This window comes from Pseudonaja textilis, chromosome 6 (assembly GCF_049901715.1).
Source record: "Pseudonaja textilis isolate UNSWEBS1 chromosome 6, rPseTex1.2, whole genome shotgun sequence".
In the NCBI taxonomy this organism is placed as follows: domain Eukaryota; kingdom Metazoa; phylum Chordata; class Lepidosauria; order Squamata; family Elapidae; genus Pseudonaja; species Pseudonaja textilis.
Genome location: NC_141995.1, coordinates 28,479,778 through 28,493,959, shown reverse-complemented (window position 1 = coordinate 28,493,959; position 14,182 = coordinate 28,479,778).

Sequence of the window (14,182 nt, the reverse complement as noted above, 5' to 3'; positions counted from 1 at the left end):
AAAAGAAAGTAAGTTTACATGAATATGGTTATTAATATTTGAATATATATATATATATATATATATATATATATATATATATATATATATATATATATATATATATATATATATATAATATTGAATATATATCTCAAACTATCCCCCATGACCAGACAGGCACAACTGAATTCAACTCAACACCAAACCAACATTGCACATTTCAGGTAATAGTTTGAGTTTGGTTACATATCTCGGTATTCTATTAAATCAGAAATAGACATTACATTTGTATCATGAGTAATACAGTCTGGTTGTGGGAAGGTGCAAATTAAAAGTTTGGTTTGCCATGTTGCATACAAATTGCATAATTTTAGATTTCAATTTAATATTCAATTTAATATATAAAGTATGAGAGAAACCTGTAGACATTTTATGCTATTCAAATGTATTTTTTCCTTTTTCTTAATTTTGCTTTTGTTCTGTGATTCATTATCCACTGGATGTTAGAAATGCAATCTCAGGTAATTTTGCCATCCATAGATCCACCTTGGACATTTGGCATTCCTTAAATTAAGATTGCAGTTTAACCATTATTTAACTTGCATATAATAAAAGTGCAACTTTTTCACTTACATTTTGATTTTGATTATCAACTTTTTTTAAAAACAAATTTTATTGATTTTCAAAAACAATACACAAACAAACAAAACATAAAACATAAAAACATAAAACATCTTTTCTGAGAGCAGCTTGATCCCAGGTTACATCTCTTCGTACAGACACAAATTCAAATTCATGCTCATTTTATATACCATTCCATATCTTAGTGCCATTTTACATAGTTTCTCCCCTCTTTTAACTTTCTTAATTTTATTTTATTTACCTCATCTCAGTTCAGATCATTATGCTTAATATTCTTTGTTTCCAGCTATCTATTATCTTTTCCCTTTAAACAAAATTTCTCCTGTACACTGAATGGAGTATGACGCCTTTATCTCTTTCCCCTAAATTTATAACACTTAGTATAGTACATAACTTCCATTTAGATTCTGCTTAGTACATTCTAAAGTTACACACTATATTTTTTTTAAAAAAGAAAAGATTATAAATATGTAATATAATTAAAACAACAATCCATACCAATTCAAATCTATCATTAATATTCATTTAAATCTTGAACATTTTACACATTATTTTTCAATTAAATATCATACTTTTATGGGAACACTCATGAACTTTCCATAGTTATTTCCCCCCCCACTTCACTTATATTTTAAAACATTATGTCATTAAAATGTTCCCATTCCTTCCTAATTCAATTCTCTCATTTATTTCATTGCCTTCCTTTTGTTCACAAAAATTTCACTGAATTACACTGAATATTTTATCCCACTTTTTAATCACATGTTATTTCCAATTTTCTAACGTTATTTCTAATACAAATATAACAATACAATCTTATGTACCTTTGCAGAATCCCTTTTTCAGTTAAGTTTTTACCCATTATCTCTAAATAAATCCTGTTTCTTTACATCTTGCTCCATACCATTGAAACTTTTCATCCCTTCCTTTCTCCCTTGCTTCTTCTCCCTGCTCTTTTTACCCCCTTGTCTCTCCACCTCCATTTCCCTCTTCTGTATTCCTCCTTTCTGTTGTTTTCTAACATTATATCCACTTTTGACCTTATTTTTCCCTTTTTTGGTTGTTTTTTTAGATCTCCATTTTCTTTTCCTCCTTTCCCCTTTCTTCCCCAAGTAAAGTTATTTGTTCATCAAAGATGGCTTCTTCTTTGTCCCAATCATCTTGTTGCGCAGTCAGTTTCTCATAGGTACAAATTGCCATTTCTAAGAATTGAAAAAGAGAGCCAAGAGAGCCCTTTCCTTCTTGTTCCTCTTCTTTATATTTTTTCAATTCTATTTTCAGTTCATCCACAAGAGATGCCATTGTAGAAAAAAAAACTTTTTTCCAAACAACCACCCAAATGATTTTAGTTCTTCAAATATAATTTTCAAAAGTCACAAAGTCACAAAACAGTCCAAATAAGCTGTTTCTTTTAACACTTTCTTCTTTCTTCATTTTCTCTTCCTGGGGTTACTGTTTAATTACAAAATTCTAGTTAAAATGTATCTTTTAGAAGTCTTGTTAGTATTTAATGATTCTTTTAAGTTCTAGGCAATCTCCTCCTGCCTTCCAAATCCTGCTCCTATTCTTTTCCTCTCCCTTCCCACTTACAGCAAAAAAAATTTTTTTTTAAAATGTTCAGAAATCCTTATTATCCCCTTGACATTTAATTATCCAGTTTAGTTACCTATTGATGCCAAAGCGGGTTTTTCCGATTTCTTGTTCATTTCTGTTCGCTGTCAATGTTAGGAAGGAGAGTGAAAAAAAAGAAGAACTTTCCCTTTTAACTTTCATTTGCTGCTTGCAAGTCTTTGAGAATGATGTATCTTTTGCAAATTTTAAATTCCAGGGTATCTTAGTTGTTACTTTTTGTCCCGGTCAGCCAAAAACTTTCACTTCTTAACTTCCTCTTGCACTTTCTTTTCTAGCTGAGTGCTTCTTTGAGGTGGCCATTTCTGACTGCCACTCTACCGCCTTTGGAAAAGGGAGTTTAGCCTGCTGGGGAGGAGAGGTGTGATTCCTCTCAACCCTGCCAGATCTCTCCTGTCTTCACCACCTTCTACAGGGTGGCTTAGCCCTGAAGCCAGATGGCTTGGGGCACTCCAGCGGCAAGCGCAGGCAGAATCCACGCACAATTGCGGATTCCTGCCTGCCCCGAAGTGCTGCAAACTGGAACTCCCCGATTTTGATTATCATCTTGATAAACTTGTGAAAAAAAATGTCTTCTGCTTTTTTGTGCCACATTGTCCAGATAAGATTTGTCTTCCTTTTGTTTGCTTTGTTTGTCATTTGGTAAAAAGTTTTTGATAAGAAAACAGTTGTTCTACGTTTATTTGCAGATCTTTCTGTTTTATAATTTTTATCCAGTTCTTTATCTTCTCTTCTGTTGTCATCAGACACTGCAATATCCACTATTCCAGGGGTTGCCAACCTTTTGGACCTCAGGGACCACCAAACTTGTAATTTTAGATCCCAGGGACCACTAACTGGTTCTGTGGGCATGGCCTAATTTGTGGGTGTGGCTTGGGGGGGTCATGTGATTGGTTGGGCATGGCTTGTATATAAATATTATAAATATTTATATAAATATTGAATTTTTTATAAAAAAAGAGAAACTTTTACCCAAAATCAGGCAAAGCAGGCACATTGAGTTGCTCACAGAATCTGTTGGGTATATGAATACTCCAACTAGGTTTGGGTGAATAAATGTATAAACCTAGGTTTAAGTGTTTGTAACTTTAAGCACCTAACTGCAATGTAATTAGATAATTATGGGTGCGGTTGCAAGCAGCAGTAATAAGGCAGTGAGAGAGACGTAACACTTCCTGGTCTTCCTGGTTACTGTTTCTGGTGCCTGGTTTCTGCTTCCTGGTTTCTGGTTCCTGGTGTTACTGGTCGCTGGTCTGCTGGTCTCTCTGATCTCTGCTGCCTGCTGTTTTACTCCTGTATGAGACGTCTGCTTGTTGGCTACTGTGCAAGATACCATTTCTACTGAACAAAAGGACTGTTTACTTGGTGAGCTGTGCATACTCAGCGTTGTCTTTGAGAGAAAGGTATCGGGAGGAGAAGATTTACAAGCAGATAAAGACATTGTATTTACTGTTAATGGACTAGGTAACTGGATGGATATACTGGATACTGACATATGGACTGAATGACACTTCTTAATCTCTGTGTGAATTAAATAACTATTTTAAAACTACAAACAGTGTTTTTGTCTCCAGTGTGTGTATACTCTTGGGCCCAGCCTCTCTCTCATTTGGCTGCCTGGCTTGACTGCTGCTGTGCACTCTGCTTGGGGGTTTGTCCCCAAACACTAACAGATTTATTCAGTGATCTATCTATCTGCCATTGGCTAGCTCAGTCTGTCACATAAAATTTGCTTGCAAGCAAACTCATAAAATTTACTCACAACACACCATGCATGTAAATATCGATTTTTTTTATAAAAAAAGCAACTTTTACTCCAAATCAGGCAAAGCAGGCAGATTGAGTTGCTCACAGAATCATTCAGTGATCTATCTATCTGCCATTGGCTAGCTCAGTCTATCAACTTTGCTTACCGTGAGTCTGCACTGAATTTACTTGCAAGCAAACCTTCAGTCCTAAGGGAGGTTCGGCTGTGCTGAGCTGAAGATCTAAAGACTAGCTAGAAAGCAAGAAACCCAACCATTTCCTGCTTCCTAGCTAATCTAAATCTCCTGGCATAGCAGAACAGATGATGGTCGGAAAAAGGAAAAATAGCAATTTAGCAGGCAAGTTTACCAGGTAAGGATTGAGTGAGCAGGGAGGGTTCCCGTGGGCCAAGTAGGTGGTGCAGCCTTGTGCTTCTGTGCAGCCTATATTAATTGCTTTCTGTGGGTGTTCTGAAGGTGAGATTACTCTCTGGCCCACCAAAATTTTCTCACAGCCCACCCATGGGCCGCGGCCCACGAGTTGGTGACCCCTGCACTATTCAGACCTTTTTGTCTTACTCAGAATGTTGGGTGGCAGAAGTTTGTCTATTTGAATTCTGAAGTTACAGAACACTTTAGCCTTTTCATTTTATATTATTGTGTCTATTTTGTGTTCCTTTCAGTTCTCACTTGCAGTCAAATGGTATTTTTTCCAGATATGTTAATATGCAATTGTTCCTACTTTGTGTCAGTGGTAACACCATTGGCACTGACAAACCACCATCAGTCCATTGCAAAAGACAGCCTTACTTGGAACAGCTTAGGATTCTGTAGTATTACCTTTAACATCAACAACCACTAATATCTGCCTACCTTAAATCTTTTAGAAGGACTAGATAGGTGGACAAAAATCGCAATTCAATCTAAATATCTGGCTTATTGTGCACCAAACTATTATTTAACTGGATATGGAGTAATTCACATGCTAGATCCTTCCCTGATTACCATATAGTAATAATGATAAACAATATATTTCTTAAACCTAAGATTCAACTTAGGTAGCTGAAAAAACTGAAAATATAATGCATTTTTCAGCCCACGCTAATAAAAAAGAAGGTATTATTTAGCTATCCCAGCTTTCCTCAGATATGATATCATAGCTAAGAGGACAAAGTGATTTATGGTTGAACAATCCTTGGTGGCCTTCTCATCATCATATGTAGGAAATGACATCTCCAAAGAAATATTGGGATATAAAATCAATACGAAGTGAACAGTATTTCTATGACTACATCAAGGTTTCATTGTTTTTGTTGAGAAAGAAGAATGATACTGACAGAACTTTTTGTGTGTGAGCAAAAGTCTTAATTACTTTTGGTAATTGTGGGGGTTGTTTACCTTTTGAATATCAGTATGAATGTCAGAATGTTGTAGTCTTTTAAAATAATAAATATATTATGCAGATAAGATTCATAAATTAAAACAGTGATAATATAATTGCAGCAGCTTTAGAGATTTCCCAGTCCAAGCACGCACACAATGAGAGAGAATGTCAAGGAATAATCAGACATCATGGTCTAATGTCAGGCACCCAATTTTTAAAAACTGGAAGTTTTTGAATAGCTCTTTTGTTTAATTTTCCTGCTGATTAACACAAAAGGCATCGTGTTCAGTGAAATGATGAAACAATTAGAACTTCTGAAGAATCAAAAATACATACCCTTCAATAGAGTTTTTTCATATTAAATAAAGTGTGAAAATTGTTTCTTAAAAATCCACTTGGGATCTCAGCAATGATATTTTAAACAGATAACAATTTCATTGAAAATCATCTGAATGCCGTCTAACAACACTTCAGTTTTCAAGATAAGCTCCCTCTTTTTGTCTGGTGCTCTTCCTTGTCTCTACAAAAAACAGACAATCATCTCTGCAGCTGCTACCTTTGTACTTTAGTTATAGAAAGGTATTGCTTCAGCTGGAGTAGCCACTGAATAACTCAAGATTAAAATTGGAATTTTGTTACAGATGCCTGTGAATTAATAGGTCATAGCTGGCTCCTTAAATTGCCTTTTTAAATCAAGGGTTTGATATTGATCCTTTCCATTTCAGGATTATTTTGTGAATGTTACTCTGAAGATGCATTGACATAAATACATGCAAGAAATGAGACAGCACAATTGTAAATTCTCGAAGGAGTCTTATGATCAGATTCACAATCTAGAAGTAAATCGGGTACCTTTTTTGCTTGCTTTTATCTCCTTTCTTGATTTTTATGTGTTCTATTTCTGCCAGTCAGTGCTGGCAACTGTTTCTTACATAAAATACCTAAATGTTCCTGATAATGGCCACAATTTTGGGTTAAGTATGGGTTTTATTTTAGCATCACAATCAGGCAGATTAAATCAGACAGTAACATGGGAATAATCTCTATAATTATTTGCACAGCCATTTTGTCAATTATCAATAAATGCTTGACTATAAATCAATATGGATGTTCAATATGTGGATTTCTAAGAACAATCTCCTGAGCATTCTTACCACAAAAATCTATATTCACTTGCCTTCATTTTAACTGATTTACACTCTGATGCAGTTCACTTTCAAGGACCTCCATTTCTCTAAGTGCTGCCTTGTAGGTAAGCAACTATCCATCAAATCACTACCAGCATCCAGGAAGCTTATATTTAATTATAGATAACAAAACCAGTGGATGTGGGAACAGAGAATATCAGTCCTCAGATTTTACATTTGGTGCAATATTGAAGAAAACATTCAGTGGACAGAAAATGACAGAAACTGCTGCTAAATTATCTTTTTTTTTTTTAATTAATGCTACTCTTAAAAATATGAACAGGGACCAACCTGCATTATAAATATGTAATCCCTTTCCTCAAGGGTCACATTATTATCTGAGAAAAAAATATTAAGAAATTGTACAAGTAAAAGCTCCTTCATGGATCATTAACTTGCACTAGTAAAGGGACTTGTATACTCCAATGACTCTCTGAGTTATATTGCTCACTCCCAGAAAAGACCTTTACAATAGAAAAATCATAGGCAAGGTTTGTATTAAATGTATTTTCGTGCCAAAGGAAGTGACAATTTCTTTAAAGTTGGTGCTGTTCAGGATCCAGCTATAAAGGATGTCAGAAGGAAACCAGAAGATGGGCCATCTCTGTATCCCATGTATCATTTGAAACAGCAATGTCCTGCAGTACGCATAGTCCCTAACCCTGTTGGGCTTTCTTAGAACTTTATTCTAGAAAGCCTGATGTAGATCCAGAATGACCTGCTCCTGACAATGGATTGTGGTCTTCTGATTTGCCTTTCTACCATGTGTGTTGGGCATTGTTACTTTTGTTTGCTAGTTCTTATTGTTATTTTTTGTTAATAAACTTAAAGCATAGCATTCTGTTACAGAATTACTTCTGTATGTGAAACAGCATTCAAGTTCATTAAATAAGTCATATTTTGCCAAGAAAATCAAATGGGTACTTACAACTCTTAGTCAATGTTAAGTGAAATGTAAGGAGCCAGGTCTGAAGTATACAACAAGATCCTAGGGAGGAGGAGGGAGAGGAAGGGAGAGAGAGAGAGAGAGAGAGAGAGAGAGAGAGAGAGAGATTTCATGCTGCACATACATATATCAATGGTACCTGAAATTCAAAACAAAGAAACTGGAAACCAAGGCAAATTTGATATGTCATATGAGAAATGTCAAGATTGAACAACTGATTTTGGTGAATGAGTTAAAGTTCAATGTAACTAGTCATTTCACATCAGATAAGCATTAGTATACTAGCCTTGAAAGATAGCGCTAGTAATAGCACTTAGGCATATATACTGATTCACATTGCTTTACAGCCCTCTCTTGTATTCTTGGATGCGCAGAAGGTCTTTGACAATTTAAAGTGGCAATTCCTAATTCAACAAATTTACAGTATGAATCTAGGCACTAAGTTTGAAAACATTGTGATTACAGTTTATGATTCACAAAAGGCAAATATTATAATTAATGGAGAGTACACGCGCTCAATAAAAATAGAGAAAGGAGTCAGGCAGGGATGTCCATTATCCCCCATGCTCCTTATATTATCTTTGGAAACATTGCTTACACGAATTAGACAGAACCCAGGAATAAAAGGACTAAAAATTTAAAAAGAATATAAACTCCAGTCATTTGTGGATAATATGGCATTTTTCATAGAGGAACCAATTGAAACAGGTCAAGAACTATTGAAAGAGTTAGATCAATTTGGGGAAGTTGCAGGACTTAAAATTAATAGGGAAGAAATGAAATTAATAACTAAAAATTTATCAGAAAAAACAAAAACTAAAATTGGAAAGGATAATGGAATTACAAATAGTAAAAAAAAGTTAAATACCTAGGAATTTGGTTGATGGCTCAATACAAAACTCTAATGGAAAATAATTATAATAAATTATTACAGCATGTTAAAAAAGATTTAGAGATATGGGTTAAATTGCAAATCTCCTTATTAGGGAGGATTGCCACTATAAAAATGAACATTCTTCCCAAATTTATTTACTTATTACAAACAATACCAATAAAAATACATAAAAATTACTTTGTGGAACTTCACAAGATAATCACCAAATTTATCTGGCAAGGAAAAAACTGAGGATAAACCTAAAGGCAATGCAAGATATGAAGAGCAGGGGAGGTATGGCACTCCCAAATTGGGAATTATACTATAGTGCAGCCTCCTTACTCTGGTTGAAAGAGTGGATAAATCTGTCAAATAAAAGGATCTTATTTTTAGAAGGCCATGATTTACAGAGGGGTTGGCATGCATTTTTATGGGACATTGGGAAAATTAAGCGAAGTATTGTCACAGACATATAATTAGAGATTCCTTATTGGCTTATTGGAACAAAAAAAAAAAACATTATTTAAAAATCCCAATTTGGATCTCAACAATGGAGGTGATGATACATCCAAATAATCTAGATCTTAATAAAATGATAAAATACAAAGACCTTCTTGATGCGCAAGGAACTTTAAAATCATGGCAAGATCTCCAAGAACAGGGGCTAAAAGTAGACCGGTGGGCTTACTTGCAAATTCAAAATAGATATAGCCAGGACAAGAAAAATTTTGGAATTTATACTAAGGCACAACAAATAGATAAAATTTTATTAGGTCCAGATAAAAAAAATATAACTAAATTTTATAATTATTTACTAGAGACGGAATTAGAAGAGGAAGTAATCAAAGACAACATGATAGCTTGGAGCAGAAACATAGGATGTAGCATTACATTATTAGAACGGGAAAAGGTTTGGACGAGGAATAATAAAATTACAAGATCAGCAGCATATAAAGAAAATGCCTATAAAATGTTTTATAGATGGCATCTCTCACCCTTGAGAATAGTGAAAATGTCTCCTAACATAAATCTGAATTGCTGGAAATGTAAAAAGAAACAGGGAACATTTTTTCATATGTGGTGGTCCTGTACTGACGCCCAAAGATACTGGCATAGAATAAAAAAATGGTTAGAGGAAATAACGGCACAGCAAATTGAATTAAAACCAGAATTCTTCATATTGGGGATATTTAATAGACAAATTCCAAAAAATGTCAAGTATATAATACTGCATATTCTTACTGCAGCCAGAATAACCTTTGCACAGTGTTGGAAACAAGCAGATATTCCAACAGAGGAGATGGTTATACAGAAGATAACAGCCTGTGCAGAGATGGACAAGTTAACTTTAGCACTTAAAGAAAAAGAAACATAGAATATTAAGAATATTAAGAATATTATAGAAATACTGGCAGAGAATTAGAAAATGGCTAGAAGATATAACAAAAGAACAGATTGAGTCCTTCTCAATCCAGAGTCCTTCCTGTTAGGGATTTTCGATAAACAGCTACCTAAAAAAGTGAAGTACATAACAATACACATATTAACAGTGGCCAGACTAGCATTTGCTCAAAGTTGGAAACTACCTCACATACCTACAGAACAGATGATCATCCAAAAAATCTCAGATTGTGCAGAAATGGACTAACTAACTCTAGCCTTAAAAAATAAAGATTCTTCAATATATTTTAACAATTGGAATTGCTGGTATAAATGGTTAGATCAAAGATAGACTTTATATTGTAAGGTAAAAAAGAATAGGAAAAATCTATATGAGTGATATATAAACATATATATGGATGATATGTGCATATATGGCATAAATCATGAAGAGAAAAGATCTTACAAACTGTTGAAAATGGGAATGTTTTTAAGTGTTTATTTTTCCTTTCCTTTTCTCTTTTTCTCCTTTATTTTTTCTTTTCCCTTTTCTTTTCCCTTTCTTTTTTCTTATCTCGTTCTTCTATTCGTGTATATGTTGTTGATTTGTTTTTAATTGTGAAATCAATAAAATTTGTTTTTTAAAAAAGAATATTATAGAAGCTGGGAATGCTGGTATGACTGGATAGAACAAAAATAGAAAATATATTAGTAAATAATATATTAGTAAATATATTCACAATAAGATGTATTTGTAAATGTATCACCAATATTGATAACAAACAAGGAACCATAGTCTGTCAATAGTAGAATTGTTAGTTTTTTAATCATTATCTTTTTTTTCTAATTCTTTTCTTTCTTCTTCTGTGTGTTGTGTTTGTTTGATATTTTGGTTTTGTAATCAATAAAGTTTGTTTTTTTAAAAAAATACCATTGTGGGATGTACAGCATTTTGAGTAATTGAGTGATGATGATTTTGTCAATATTATTCAAGTGGTGATCCAGTTATTTTGGAATTATACCTAGGGCTCTTATTTCGCTTGGTACTACCTATGCTTTCTTTTTCTACAATTGTTCTGTTTGCAGTTTTTTTTGTGATTTTCTCCAGTTCTTTTTCTTCTATTCTACTGCTCCAGTTATTGCCGTATCTACTATCCAGACTTTTTTTTTTTTTGCTTTATCAACAATGGTTACTGGCTGTATATACAGACAGTGTTGAATAACAATTCTATTTCAGGTAATATTTTCCTTTATATCCATGCAAGGATCATCCATGTAAATAAGGCAGGATAGCCTAGCAGATGTTTTTTTTTTTTATGTTTGATAGTCATGGCCTGATTGTTCAGTATTGTTGATGTATCTGTGGAGTAAAAAAAAACAGTAATGGTGATCATATTTCTGTTCTATTATTCTCTCTCATTCTATTATCATTAACTAGCAACTGTACATTCCATTATGCCAGTTTTGTTCAAAGCTTTTGATGTTCCTAGTGACTTTTGTTATTACTAGCACTTGGTTATCCAGTCAAATGTTTTCTTGTAAGCATTCCAAGATATATACAAACTGGTTTCTCTTCTCTTGCAGTTTTCCAAATCATGTTATCAGTTAGGAGCTGACCGTTTGTTCCTTTGCTGAGCAGAAGTTTCCTTTCTGCTCAGATGGAAAGAGCTTGTTTGCAACTAGATACTGTTGGACAGTATCAGTCTCATACCAGTCAGCAATTTGAAAGTTTTAATGAGTTCCACCATTATTTAAAATATCACATCACTTATTACAAAATGATTAATTTTGTTTTAAAAACATTTTAGCCTATATTTCTAATTTTTAGAAAAAGGCATTATTTGTTCAATTTAATTGCTATTGCTTTTTATCTTTTTTTAAAATGGCTGTATAATCAGGAAAATGGAAGGTCGAAGTGTAAGCATTCTTCACTGAGAAAAAGAGTATGGGAGTGGAAGAATCTTTTAAAAGTCACTGGAAATAAAATGCTCTAAGTAAGTTACCATTATGTTTAAGGATTAAACTTCCTAACTAAGGACACAATCAAATGATAAATGTTTTTCATGAGGTTATTTTTTTATTTATAGAAATAAAGTTATTCTCAGAGGTGGGTAAATAGAGAAACAGATTTTAGGGGGAAAGTAGTATTACATACATGCTGACTCCAATATAATTTTATTAGCTTCAACTCAACAAGTAATGTAATAAGAGGAAAGAATAATAGAGAGAATAGAACCTACTTGCAGAAACGGTATTTGAGAAATGTATATAAGACCCTACTTTCGGTGTGACAAGACAGAAAGTGGGAGAAAGGAACAGAATAAAAACAAGAAATAACACTATATCTTATCCTTTGCTGCCCAAAGGGCTACTTATGGACAAGGAGTAAAGGAGAGAAGAAGCAGTACTTTATGAAACTAAGTCCATGGCATGCTGGCAATATCACTTGTAAGACACTTGCCAGGAAATTTGGTTGGGAATGGAATAGTTTAGAGCAGAGGTTTCCAAACATGGCAACTTTAAGACTTGTGGATTTCAATTCCCAGAATTTCTCAGCCAGCTATGCTGGCTGAGGAATTCTGGGAGTTGAAGTCTATAAGTCCACAAGTCTTAAAATTGCCAAGTTTGGGGACCCCTGGTTTAGAGGATAGAATGAGAGAAGCAGAATGGAAATCTAACTCAGAAAGAGTGAGGTCGAAAGACAAATAGTGTGAGCATTTGCAAGAGGTGGGCAAGCGGGAATCAATAGTGCACTTTAGGTCTATATATTGCATTTCTTTAGAAGACTGATAATAGTTTTGTGGAAAGCCATTAATGTATTTGTATATTACAGTTCATATGCCTATACATTATTCCCTAATGACAAATAAAGTTATAAAATGTTCACAATTAAAGGATATTCTGTTGTCATATTGAATGAATTGGTGGGAAATAAAATGGTCTCTGCTGATCGAATGTTTTCTAACAGACATGAAAAGAGTCTTCCTGTTTGGGAGATTCTTTTGGGGACTCAACTCTTATACTCAGAACTAGTTTTTGTAATACTGCAGAATCTAATTAAATAGTCAAGCAGACACTGATTTGTTGAATTATCTTTTTAAGAAGCTAAATTCCTTCTAAAATGCTCATAAACTTGACAGATGATAGTCACAGCAAAATATCCTCTTTAATTTTCAGAACCTAAATCAACGAAAACAGTGATCTTGGTCATTTTTGCAAATGCAGGAAAAGGCAATATTGTTTGAAACAATTGTCACAGTATATGGCCATGCCAACTGAATAAGGAGAATAAACAAATAAATCTTCTTCTGGTAGCAGATCAAATATCTTTCTATTGAGTGACTACCACCCAAGTTGTTAAATCTTGCTAATATTTTGAATGACAGTGCTAGCATTTACAATTTGTCACAAACACATTAATTTTAATCAACTCTCCAAAACCCATATGTATTTTAACATGATCTTTATTTTCAAAATATGCTACAGATTTCTCATAATATCCTGTTGAATGATCTTCCCACCTTTTCCACAAAAGGTTCAGATCACTCTGAAAAAAAATGAAGATAAAGTAAAAGCAGAGGAGAAAGAAATCATTATGTGGGCTTGATTCTATGTTGTTCAGAAGTTTTAGTTTAAAAAGATTTAAATATTTGAATGAAAATATAATTAGTAGCCCATGTTTCTTGTAACTAATGACGCCAATGCTACTAATTAGTTAACAAAACATACATTACTTATTTGTCCTATTACATAATGATGCCTTTATAATTAGATGCATTTATAACATTCTACCTGGATTTAAATAAACAGACAATAACATTATAATCCTTATCACCCATCACTCCTTATCACCCATCCCCTCCCACTTATGACTGTAACTTTGTTTGTATCCTTACAATTTATATTGACTGTTCCTAGTATGATTTGATTGCTTATTGCACCCTATGACTATTATTAAGTATTGTACCTTATGATTCTTTACTCTTGATGAATGTATCTTTTTTTTATGTACACTCAGAGCATATGCACCAAGACAAATTCCTTGGGTGTCCAATCACACTTGGTCAATAAAGAATTCTATTCTATTCTATTCTATTCTATTCTATTCTATTCTATTCTATTCTATTCTATTCTATGCTAAGTTCTTTTTCTATATGATGCAAACAATCTCAGAATTAAATATCTGTATTATGTTCCTTTATATGAAAGTGAAGTTTTCTCACAGCCTAAACTGAAGAGAGTATATACAGTAGTTTTGTGGATATTATTACTTGTGCATTTGCTCAAATATAAAAGGAAGGAAGGAAGGAAGGAAGGAAGGAAGGAAGGAAGGAAGGAAGGAAGGAAGGAAGGAAGGAAGGAAGGAAGGAAGGAACAAAAACACTCTTTATTTTGACATTTGCAGTCTAAATA